The sequence below is a fragment of the Corvus kubaryi genome, unplaced genomic scaffold, assembly GCF_017639235.1.
Source record: "Corvus kubaryi isolate FWS band 111438036 unplaced genomic scaffold, C.kubaryi_AGA036_p1.0 37396, whole genome shotgun sequence".
Classification (NCBI taxonomy): domain Eukaryota; kingdom Metazoa; phylum Chordata; class Aves; order Passeriformes; family Corvidae; genus Corvus; species Corvus kubaryi.
The window spans coordinates 10,494,134-10,505,158 of record NW_024581135.1 but is presented as its reverse complement, the minus strand read 5'-3'; the positions used below and the strand labels follow the sequence as shown (position 1 = coordinate 10,505,158).

Sequence of the window (11,025 nt, the reverse complement as noted above, 5' to 3'; positions counted from 1 at the left end):
CAAGAGATGAAGGGCAGCAAGGCCAAGCTTTTTGTGCATACTGGAAGCTGGAGAGGAAATGGTTTTCCCATCTAATGAAAGAGCCTGAGATGTTGGACTTGTTTCATCTGCCAAAAGGAGGGAAAAGTTCCCAGGAGAGTGAATGCTCTGGGATATGGCAAACACAAGTTGGGAGTCCCAAGATGAGTATAGGCTTCTATCCCAGCCCCTGTGACCCCAGAGGATGATTTGGCTCTGTTGTAATCCATCGATCTCTTACCCAGTAACTGTGGCCTCACTTGCTCAAACCAGAGCAACTCCTCCAAGAGAGGCTGGAAGAGACTTGCTTTCCAATCTGAGTCAAGAAAAGCAGCCTAAAAAAACCTCAGTTTCCTCTTTCCCGCTGCTTTAAATTGCATTTTGGATCTGACAGCCATGTTGACCCCCAAGCCCTTCCTAAATAGTTGCAGTTGGGTGAAACAGCCTTGGGAATTTATCTAAACCAAATTAAGTCCCCAAATCTTGCTAACTTAAGATCCTCTCAATAGTCATCCGCAAAGATAGATTGATATTACTGGTGAAAAGAGATGAGAGAGGTAAGGTCTATGTTCGTGCAGCATTTAATTTGGGAGTAAAAAAGCAGATAAAACTCCCATTATGAGTAAGCTCTAAGAGAATGCTTCAGAGAGTCTTGTTTCAGATGGAATTGCTTTATGGGTGATTTTGATTTTAGAGGCGAACTGCTTTTCAAAAGAAACGTCAAGACCTGGTGACGTAGCCTACAGATGTTTTGTCTGTTTGCCTTTTAAAAAATAAAAAGTAAAATCACTCTCCATATTCTTGATAGTGCTGTATTACAAGAAAGAAATGTTGCCTACATGGATTTCCTAGAATAACACTGAACCCCTGCCAACTGCATTTTACAAACTATGAAACAAGCTATTTGCTCCAAATGACACTCGGGAGAGAGGGGACTGCTGCCCACGTGCACCTCGTTTTAATTTAATAGCTTACTTTAGTGTGATTGGGTCTATAATGGAACACTGGGATTGCAGGAGTAAATTCTGAAAACTGAGAGGTCGGGGAAAATCAGCTTTTATCAGCAGGTGTTGAGCACTGTAGCCAAACGCTGGCATTTCCTTTGCCTTTGGCAGCCCAGCATCCCTGAGCGTTCCATGGCTCTGCTGGAACCACAGGAGTGCAGCCCTTTGGCTAATCCGGTTGTGTACATTACTGCTCTGTGCTGGAACTGATTGGAAACCAGAATTTTTCCCATTAGTTTCTTTGACTGGTCATAAGAAGATGATAGGTTTTCTCTGCACATCCTGCTTTTATTTACAGAGTGAGGAAGGAGGATACCTGGGTGTCTACAAAGGAAATGAAGCCAAATGCCATTTTTTCTGCTGGCAGCCAGGATTCCTGGGGACTGACCAATGCTGCTGAAATACTTCCTGCAAAGCACTGTCTACTGGCTTGGCTTTTGCAAGGTCTTGGAAGGCACTGTGTGATGCAATATTGCAAAAAATCTCAGTATCCAAGGCAGCAATTTCCAACCCTTGGTTTCTGAGGAGTTAAGCTAAGTATAAATCATCAGCCCAGTGTAGCTGGTTTTGAGACATAAAAAAAGTGGTCTGTTAGCCAAAAATTTAGGAAATCATGGCTCTAATGCAGGCCATAGGATGTGTGGGTGTTTCCACACAGCTGCCCAACCTGGTCCTTGGTTTGTAAGATTCCTGCCCCTGGAAGTCCTGTCCTCCTGCCCCGAGCACTCGGCACTGCTGCAGGGAGACAGCGCTCCTTAAGGACAGTTATTCTATGCTTAGAAAGCATCATAGTGCTAATTATTCTCATTAGCTTTGAGCCACTAATAAATTATCTTTCCTATTGCTCTTCCATCACTCAGTAATGAGAACCATTTAGCCAGATTTTGCAGATACTGCTTGCTCCCTCTCTACAGCATGATTCCCTGCAAGCATTCATCATAGGAAAAGAGCTACGTGAACAAAATCTTTTCAAATTAGTCTCTGGTGCCCCAGTTAAGTGGGTGTCTACATCGCAGGCATGCAGAAGAGCCTTCTTCATTAATATGTGCAATTCTGCCCGAGCTGATTAGCTCTTGCAGCTCATTTGATAGCAAATGTGTAAATCCGTCACACTCTAAATGCCAAATATGTGCACAGTTAAATTATGGAGAAGTAAGAAACTGCAAGAGTTGGGAGTCTTTATTTGGAAAAAGAGGTCCTTATCCCATGCATTAAATTGGAGCTCTGGGTTTATCTAGAGCATTTGTCACTCCTCTGCTTTGTCATTTTACTGCTGGCAAAATGAATAATTCTTCCTGTCGTGTTGCTGGTCCTTTCAGTATGTGTGGGTGTTTAATTTGGTGCCCAACATTTGTAACAGACACCTGGTATCCAGCCTGAGTTCCCATAAAACAATAGGCACAGCACAATGCAATCTTCCTTGTGCAGGACAGGAAAGTAAACTAATCTGTTACAACTATGTATTACTAATAATGCAGTTACCATCACTTCTCTTGTTCTTTTTTGTTTGTAGAAATCTCGTGAAGAAAAGGAGGGGGGACAAGCATCCATGTTTTTTAGCCAGGGCAGTGCTGCACAGTGTAATTAATGTTGCGGTGTTTCTGCCAGCACAAGTGAAGCACTAAAGAGTGTCACCTGTCAGTAGGGAGGGGCTGGTCTGCTGCCGCAATACAAGTGCCCTCGGCCAGTTATTCTGGGACTAAAGAAGAAAACTGGCCTTAAGAGCTCCTAATTTATGCATGTTTTTCCTCCTTTCCATGCCAAGTAGCTGCAAAGCCAGCCCAGCCTCAGGGCCTGGACACACCAGCTCAGGGCAGCCAAGCACCCTCTGTTTTATTTTCCCTGAGCATGCAGAGAAATCGCAGTGCAGACCCAGCCCGACCTCCAACGCTATTTTGGCATTACCTTCTGGGCATACAGGCTAGGGGGGGAAAAAGCTTCCCATTTCCCAAAAGTTCTGGCGTGGGAAAGCTGTCTTTCTCCAAGCTGAGCATAAACTCTTCAGAGAACATTTTCTAGGAAAACGTGCAGCACAATAACGGATGTCCGATACCCTGTAGCCTCCAGGCTGATGGTGAGGGGATGCTTATTACTGTACCCCACCCCACAAGCATGGAATAGGATGAGCAGATCCAACATTTCCTGCTGCATCCCCAGAATGTAGTGAGACCTCTCCAAGGGTGTAGGATTTGCTTACCAAGAAGACAGTTCTGTGCTGGGCTCACCTGCGGTGTGTACACAGTCCTCCCCAGGGACAATATGGATGAGAGGCTCTTTCTTTTCCCTTTTCACAGAAGGACAAGCATCCTTCAAGGCAGATCTCTCCTGATCCAGTGGGAGGTGAATGGGGCCACAGGAGAGCTGCTGCAGAAATTCAGAGGTGCTGCAAGATGCTGCCCAGTTCCATGCAATTCCCTTCAGACTCCGGGGTCCATCATGCCTTCCACCTGCAGGACACCATAAAAGGATTGTCACAGGACTCCTGACTTACATAAAACCTACCTATCTGCCAAAGCTTTTCTTAGGCAAAAGAGCAGTAAAAAGGAGGGACCACAGAAATCAAAGAAACAGAGTTCACTGTGGAATAAAGTCATATCTCTCTGGCAAGGTACTGTAGTATGAGGTGCATTAGGTATATTTTGGATGGATGTATAATCTTAATTGTTGTGTATTGTTTGTGTTGTAGTCCCAAGATCCAGGTCCTCATTATTCTAGATGCTGTACAAATACATAAGAGTCTGTCATGCATGGAAAGGCTTTTATTATGTAAATAGTCAGGTTGGGATAAAAGAAGTAGTGTTATCTCTGTTTTACAGATGAGGCAGTGAGACGAAAAAAAAAAACAACAAAGCCTTTTGCCCAAGGACACACAAAGTCTGTGGGTCAGTCGTGGACTTGAAATTCAAGTCTTGATGTAGTTTCTTACCCACTCTTCTTTCAATTTGTGTACTGTCCACAACATAATTAAAATTAAGCACAAAGAAAACAACACCATATGTAATTTATCTCTATCTGAAACAACCATCCAGCACCTCTCAGCCAAATCCTCCCTAACTCTTCCCTGTTTCTGTATTTCTTCCATGCCCAATGCCTCTGATCCCCATACAAGTCGCTGTACATGTCCTCTGATTTTCTGCAACATGTATCTGTAGGTACAAAAATGCTGTTAGTGAGGATTTTTTGTTATTTTCTAAGTCCGTGAGAGACTTTTCTCTCTCACAGAAGAGGTAGTAGGGAATGTAAACAACCAAGCCACCTGCAACCTTGAAATGTCTTGTTTATAGTATAGTAGAAAAATATTTTGATAACGGATGTTTTAGGATTTTGGCCAATCACCCCCAAGGGGTGGCTGGTCCTTTGTCCAATTAGACTATGAAGAAAAAAGTCTATAAAAGAGTTTGTAAAATAATTAAATCAATCAATCTTGCTGCACAATTCCTGCCTGCTGGATCTTCTCTCCTCCTCCTCCCTATGGCTGCGGGACACGGTGATATACCGTAGGAACCAGGCCTGCAGTAATATGTATCAGGTGACTGTAAAGCTGTTCAAGAAGAGACCCTGTTGCATGTGGGGCTGTGTCTCAGTTGGACCAGCATGCCAAATTTGTATTCCAATCCGTTTGGAAAATGATACTAACACTGTTTAGAATGAAAAAGGATGCATATACATTTCGGCTGGGAATATAGAGTCAACCAATCTATAACTGCTGCTCAACATTACCTGCTAGTCAAAACTGTATATTGATGCAAATAACTAATCTATACCAAAGACAAATAAACCATAGATTTTTCACTGAAAAAGCACAATATATTTTGGTTTGTGTACAGCAATATTTTATGTCAGGCTTTTGGAAAGAATGTGGGAGGAGAGAATTGTAAAAGTCATGACAGCCACTGGAAAACAGAATAAAATGCAACTGGCATTTACCAAGGCTAGATAATATCAAACTAATTTGATAGGTTTCTTTGATAGAGTAATTAATTAGCTAGACAAAGAAGGGAAATCTGTCTGTCTGGACTTGAATAAAATAGCTGATGAAGAACCGTGTATAAATTTATATCTCCTGCACGAAGAAGTCTGAGATTTATAGACGAACTGCAAAGCATACATGGAATGTATGGAAGCTGAACTGTATTGAAAGGGAATTATTCAGGGCTCCTAAACTGTAAGTCTTAAGACTGACTGTTATTATTTTCATCAGTGACATATTTGGAAAACAGAGGTATCTGATCATAAAAAAACATTGAAGTCAACAAGTTAGGAGTATCATCAGTGTAGAGAAAGTTCAGAATATTGCACAGCAAGAGCTGACTATCCTTGAAGGGCGAGGCCACAGAAGTAGTAAGGGAGGTAAGCAGCAGGCAAAATTCTCCAGGAAACCTACAATGACACAGAAAGATTTCAAGTTGCCCCAGTGCAGCGTGGGCATGGAAAAGGCAACTGAAACTCTAAAATTCAATAGGAGAGACATTTCTAGCAAAACAAAGGAAGTAAGAACATCTTTGAATAAGACCCCAACAAGATTTTGTTTGGAATAAAACTCATTATTCTGATTGTGTTAAAGAAAGCTGGGTTCTTAATGAAATGGGTACAGAAAAGGACTGCTAAGAGGAGGAGCAGACTGGAAAACCTTTCATGAAAGGACAGCGAGCACAAGGGGCTTGTTTAGCCCAGCAGCTGAAGACTGAGATGTGGTTTGATTGCTTTCTGTAAATCCATCATGTAGGGGGAATATTAAAGGTAGGCCATCTTGGTGTATGAGCAAGTGGGTTTAAATTGGCCATGAATAATTTAGACTATCAATTAGGTGTTCTTTATCCACCTGCATAGTGAGGGTATAAAAATTATAGGGATGAAACCATACCTAGTTTTAGCATGAAGCTCACAAAATGTATTAAATGGATCATGTGATCCAGTTGTCTGCAGTACCTGGGGACTGGATTTGATAACCCAGAAAGTCCTGCCCATCCTGTGTCTGAGTGGGTTTCTATTACAGTGAGCCACCACCTCCATTTTATAATCTTATTAGATATTACAGTACCTATAATCCCTTCAGTCCTAAGAAACCTTTCTATCCTTCTGAATTAAATTTCAAATAGAACAACCTAACTGTGGATTACAAAGCCATATGTGTTTTCTTTCTTACTCAATAAATTTGTTGTGGTGATTATCATAAACAAAGACAAATTTCATTATGGACCAGGAATTCTTTTAATATAAATTATAGTGTTTATGGCACAACTGTACTGACAAATAATGCTTTTTTTATTTATTGTAATTGTTCAAATGACTCCTAATGAAATTTTTGGCCTCATGAAGTGATCAGCTTGGAATGACTTTCCCTTCTATGAAAATATTTAAATACAAACAAAGTCTGCCAATGTGTTCAATTAGAGTCATGCAGGGAACTAAAGGGATTATGTGTACTAGGAGTATATTCATGTGGCTTTTCAGATCAGCTGCTTCTGCCAGAGAGGGAATAAAGTAAGCAGAAAAGCCCCAAAGAGAGCCCATCACTGTTGGAATGGCTTGGGACAGGATCATCAGAAAAGCTCACTTGTGTTATTTCCATAAGCCCATAATGCTTATGGCCCTGTAAATAAAAATACATTAACAACACGTTGCTTTTCAAACTAATTGAGATGCAGTGTGAAGATTACTTTTCAGAAATAGGATGTTCTTTATGCAGTAGATAATCCTGGGCCCTGCTGCAATGAGAGCCATTGGGATAACACTGTGTTTTATTCTAACATCTGCATTTATTACCAGTGAGAGACTTTCTGTGACATTACAAGGTTGCTTCATTCTTGTAAAGCCCTTGAGAGTTAAATACTGGTGTTCCATGAAAGAAACTCTTGGGCCCAGCACAGGACCTTAAGACTGAATCAGCAGAGGAGGTTTTTAAAAAGAGAAGCAAGGAAATAAACTGCATATTCTGCTGATGATTTTTATGACCTTGCTCACACTTTCGCTGATGCTGTGTTAGCAAGAACAGTTCATTCCAGTGAGTATAATCCTAGCTCTTGCAATTATGGACACAGGTTTCTCTAAAACCTCTAAAATTGGGTGCAATTTTTTAGAGTGCAGAATTGTTAGAAAGTCACGGGCTTTTAGCCAGTGCTGTGATTTCAGGAGCCTGATTCGGAGAGTAGAGGCCTTGCGATGCAGCTGGGCTGCACTCCACATCAATTCACTGATTCAACATACCTGTTTTTTCATGGGAATTGGCATTACTATCCAAGAAACAGGAAGCATATTAATGGTTGTTAGTCTGGTTTTTAGCTAAAGCCCCAGCTTGAACAATACCTCCAGCTTCAAGCACCAAACTTTAAGAAAGATACAAGAAAAAAAGATGGTATAGAGAAAGGAGCAATAGAACAAGAAAAGTGTAGTAAACAGAAGGGAGGGTTTTTTTTGTCTTTTGGGTTTAAAAAAAAAGCAAAAACGAGATGAAGGCTTTGTGTTTAATTAGTCTAAATCAGAGAAGGCTTTTATTTTCCCCACAAAACCAGTTACAAAGTGGATCAGTAATATGATATATTCCACAGTTTAATTTGCTGCAAAGAAAACTGAAGTTGAGTTTTTCTTTCAGAACTTTACTTCTGTGTTGCTCCTGTGACTCCATCACTGATGAGCACAACTACTGCCAGCTCCTCAAGCTGGGTATTTTTCCTTGGGGAAACCTGATTTAAAAGTCATGTTTAAATCCAGTGGACAGAGCCTAAGGGTTTTTCTTCCCCACCTTTAGTCATCCAAAGCTGAGGTGTATAAATGCAGCTAGACATGTCTGCTCCCTGCAGTGACTGAGGAGAAATAGCAACAAAGAGCTTCTTCACAGAGGGCAATTTCCAGATCACTGAACTTTGGTGAAGTAAATCCTGTCCTAACTCATCTCTGAGCATTTGCTGTTGGACTTTGCCTTCAGCTGATGACACACTCAGCAAGTGCATAGCTTCTCCATTTTGCTGTGCTCATGGAGACGCACCTCGCTGGCATTTCTGAGGGGTTTGGCACCATGGGCACTCCTTTGTCAACAGACCATTCCATCCTGCTCTCTCTGCAATTTCTGACACTGTCCATACCCTGCATTGTGCTCCTCTTTGTCTCTTCTCCTCATTCTGGAGTATCTATAGTCCTCTACTTTGGCTTCCCTTTGCACTGACTGGATTTCCTTCTAATGAATCTGTTTTATCTCTGGCTGCAGCTTTCACTAATGCATTCACTGCACGCTGCCCCTCTGACAGTGTTTTACTGCTTCCATGTCTTAGGGGAGTCAATGGGACAAGAAAAAAACACAATTTAAAGTGTAACTGGCTTGTTAGCCATGCAAATTCTTGAATAACAGATATGATTTAAGCTCACCATGAGAGCTGGGAGGGTTGGAGCTGTAACCTCGCTTCTGACTCTGCCACTGCCTCCCTCAAGTGACCTTGTGTGATTTATTTAACCTCTTGAGGCCAGGTTCACCTGAAAATAAAGAACAATAAGGTTTTTTTCCCCCTAGGAATCATAACTAATAGATGTATATACAATACTTGAAGTCCTGTTTATGTAAATGAAAAATGCTTATCTTTTTTCTTTAAAACATTTACGAAAGGTTAAGAGAATTTTAGGGTTGAAAGATAAACAGTTGAGAAGAACTAGAAAAATTAAAATTACACACGTATGCACTTATCACAAACCTTTAGACAGCCTCTAATTAAGTAATCACCAGTTCTCTGTGTTATAGTAGATGCTATCATAAGCTGTTAAACTGTATAGCAGCTTATAATACTGTGCACTCTGTTTATACAGGGTAAGGACTCTCTGAAAATTATTCAGATTAATGTATCAACTTCTGAACATGTGCTTTACTTGTGCATAGTCACTCAGGATTGAGATGTTCCCATGCTCCACTCTACAAAAGCCTGACTGGGAACAGTTTTTTCCTGAGAGGCCAAGACACTGACTTGGAGATGCCAAGCTGTGTATTCAACCATGCACACCATCCATCCCGTGTGAGGCTTTAGCAAGACCTGTTCTTGGTGCATATCCTTGGCAGTTCCTGCCAACAGCCAGCTTTTACTGAGAAGGATGCTCAGGAAAGACTCTCCAGGACATCACTTTTTCTTGAGCTTTTATGTTCAGAAAAAAACTACCTCACCAAGCAGGTGACCTCTCCTGCTGTGGCCCCCCTGCTCACCTGCTCTTTCCTTCCTCTCTCACATCTCCACACCAGCCCCATCTTCTGACCCCATGCTCCACCACTTCCCCGTCTTGAGTCTGCTCTAAATACAATTTCTCCCTTTTTACCAATTTTCCCTCTGTTACTCAGCCCCAGAGTCACAGGTAATCTTGTACTCCTTGCAGTGGCCTTGTTTGATTCAGAGAGCTCGAGCCCTCAGCTTGGCTGAGCTTTGCTTGAAGCACAGAGAAGAAGGCCTGGAGGCTGAAAGGGTGAGATTAATCTCCAGCAATAGCAACTTACTCCTGGTTCTAAGACCCATTTTTCCTCACCTGGATCACTGGAGTAGGGAGTGAGGTGTGTCCCACTGATATCCAGGGTTGCCATAGGTGTCCACTTAAAATTGCTTGGAGAAGGCAGACTTGAGGTTGGAGAGCTCCAGCACCATTCTCCTGATCCCCTTGCCCCTGAGTAGAGCCCAGCAGAGCCTGAGAGTCCAGAGGGTGAGGTGTGTTACCTCTATCCCAACACTGCAGTGCTACAGGCACTTGGATAGTGAAGTAGTAACAGATGGAAGGAGAAATTAAAAGGCGTTAGCAAGGAAATAAGCGGTTTTCATTTGAGATTTGAGCCAACAGACTAAAACTGTGTGATCTGGTACGAAAACAGTGAAGAGTGGTACAGGGAGAAAATTATCCTTGTATCAGTAAAGAAAGTAGTTTCAAAATACGAACCTCACTCTAGGGTTACTAATGAGGATTGCAAACTTTCACTTTTGTATTGTCATTTGTTGTTGAAACATGCCCAGTTGATTTGTTGGGAAATGAGTGAGAGTAGCCTAGCAGCTGGTATCATCTCAGTGCACTTTTCCTGGTGGCTACTCCATCCCCATCACACACGTGCCAGCAGTCGTCCTTGCTGCCCCGGCAGAGGACCCCAAACACCCCTCTGGTTATTCACACAGCGCCAGGCATATGCCAAGGGCTGTGTGATCCATTAAACCTGGTGAACACCTGCCAGCTGCAGTCAGAAGTTATTACACGGGAGAACCCAAAGAGCACAGCTCCTAAAGCTCAGATGTGCTGACAACAGAGCGACTTATTCTGGCGAAGGCTCGAGAGTGACCTTATCGCTCCCTACAACTCCCTGAGAGGAGGCTGGAGCCAGGTGGGGCTCGGGCTCTCCTCCCAGGGCACAGGACAAGAGGACAGTTTTAAGATGCAGCAAGGGAGGTTCGGGTTGGACATTAGGAAGCATTTCTTCACAGAAAGGGTGATTTGACATTGGAATGGGCTGCCCAGAGATGTGGTGGAGTCATCATTCCTGGAGGTGTTAAAGTAAAGACTGGATGTGGTACTCAGAACATGGTGGTGTTGCGTCATAGGTTGGTCCCGATGATCCCGGAGGTCTTTTCCAACCAGACTGATTCTATGACAAATTCAGCCTCAGCCAAGGCTGTGCGAGGCAGCGCCGGCGGTGGCTCGGCTGCTCCCGCCCAGGCGGTGTGAGACACGAACGTCCGGGATCCCTGCACGGCAGGGACAGGGGCACAGAGGCGCCGGCACCGTGCGGAAGCGGCGTTCCCTTCGTACACAGCGGCCCCGGAGCCGCCCCGCATCCTCCACCGCAGCTGCGCAGGCTCCGGGGGCTGACAGCGGGGCCGACAGAGGGGCTGATAGCGGGGCTGATAGCGGGGCTGGCCGGCCCCGGAGGCCCCTCAGGGCGGCCCCGCCCCGCAGCGGCGCGGCCGCAACGCGCGAGGGCGCTGCGGCGCGCGCGGACGTGTCCGCTCCCACAATGCCCGGCGGGACCCGCGCGCCGTCGCCCCGCTGCCCAGGT

The 11,025-nt window shown here is 43.7% G+C and overlaps 1 protein-coding gene across 3 annotated transcripts in view; it reads left to right on the top strand.

The window, feature by feature from the left end:
• Positions 1 to 10,925: 10,925 nt before the first annotated feature.
• The window catches only part of SEC22A (SEC22 homolog A, vesicle trafficking protein), a 20,549-nt gene continuing 20,449 nt past the window's right edge, over positions 10,926 to 11,025 (top strand). For all 3 annotated transcript variants that reach the window (XM_042041497.1, XM_042041494.1, XM_042041498.1), the window contains exon 1: positions 10,926 to 11,023. The gene's annotated coding sequence lies outside the window, so the exon portion shown is untranslated. The remainder of the gene's footprint in view (positions 11,024 to 11,025) is intronic.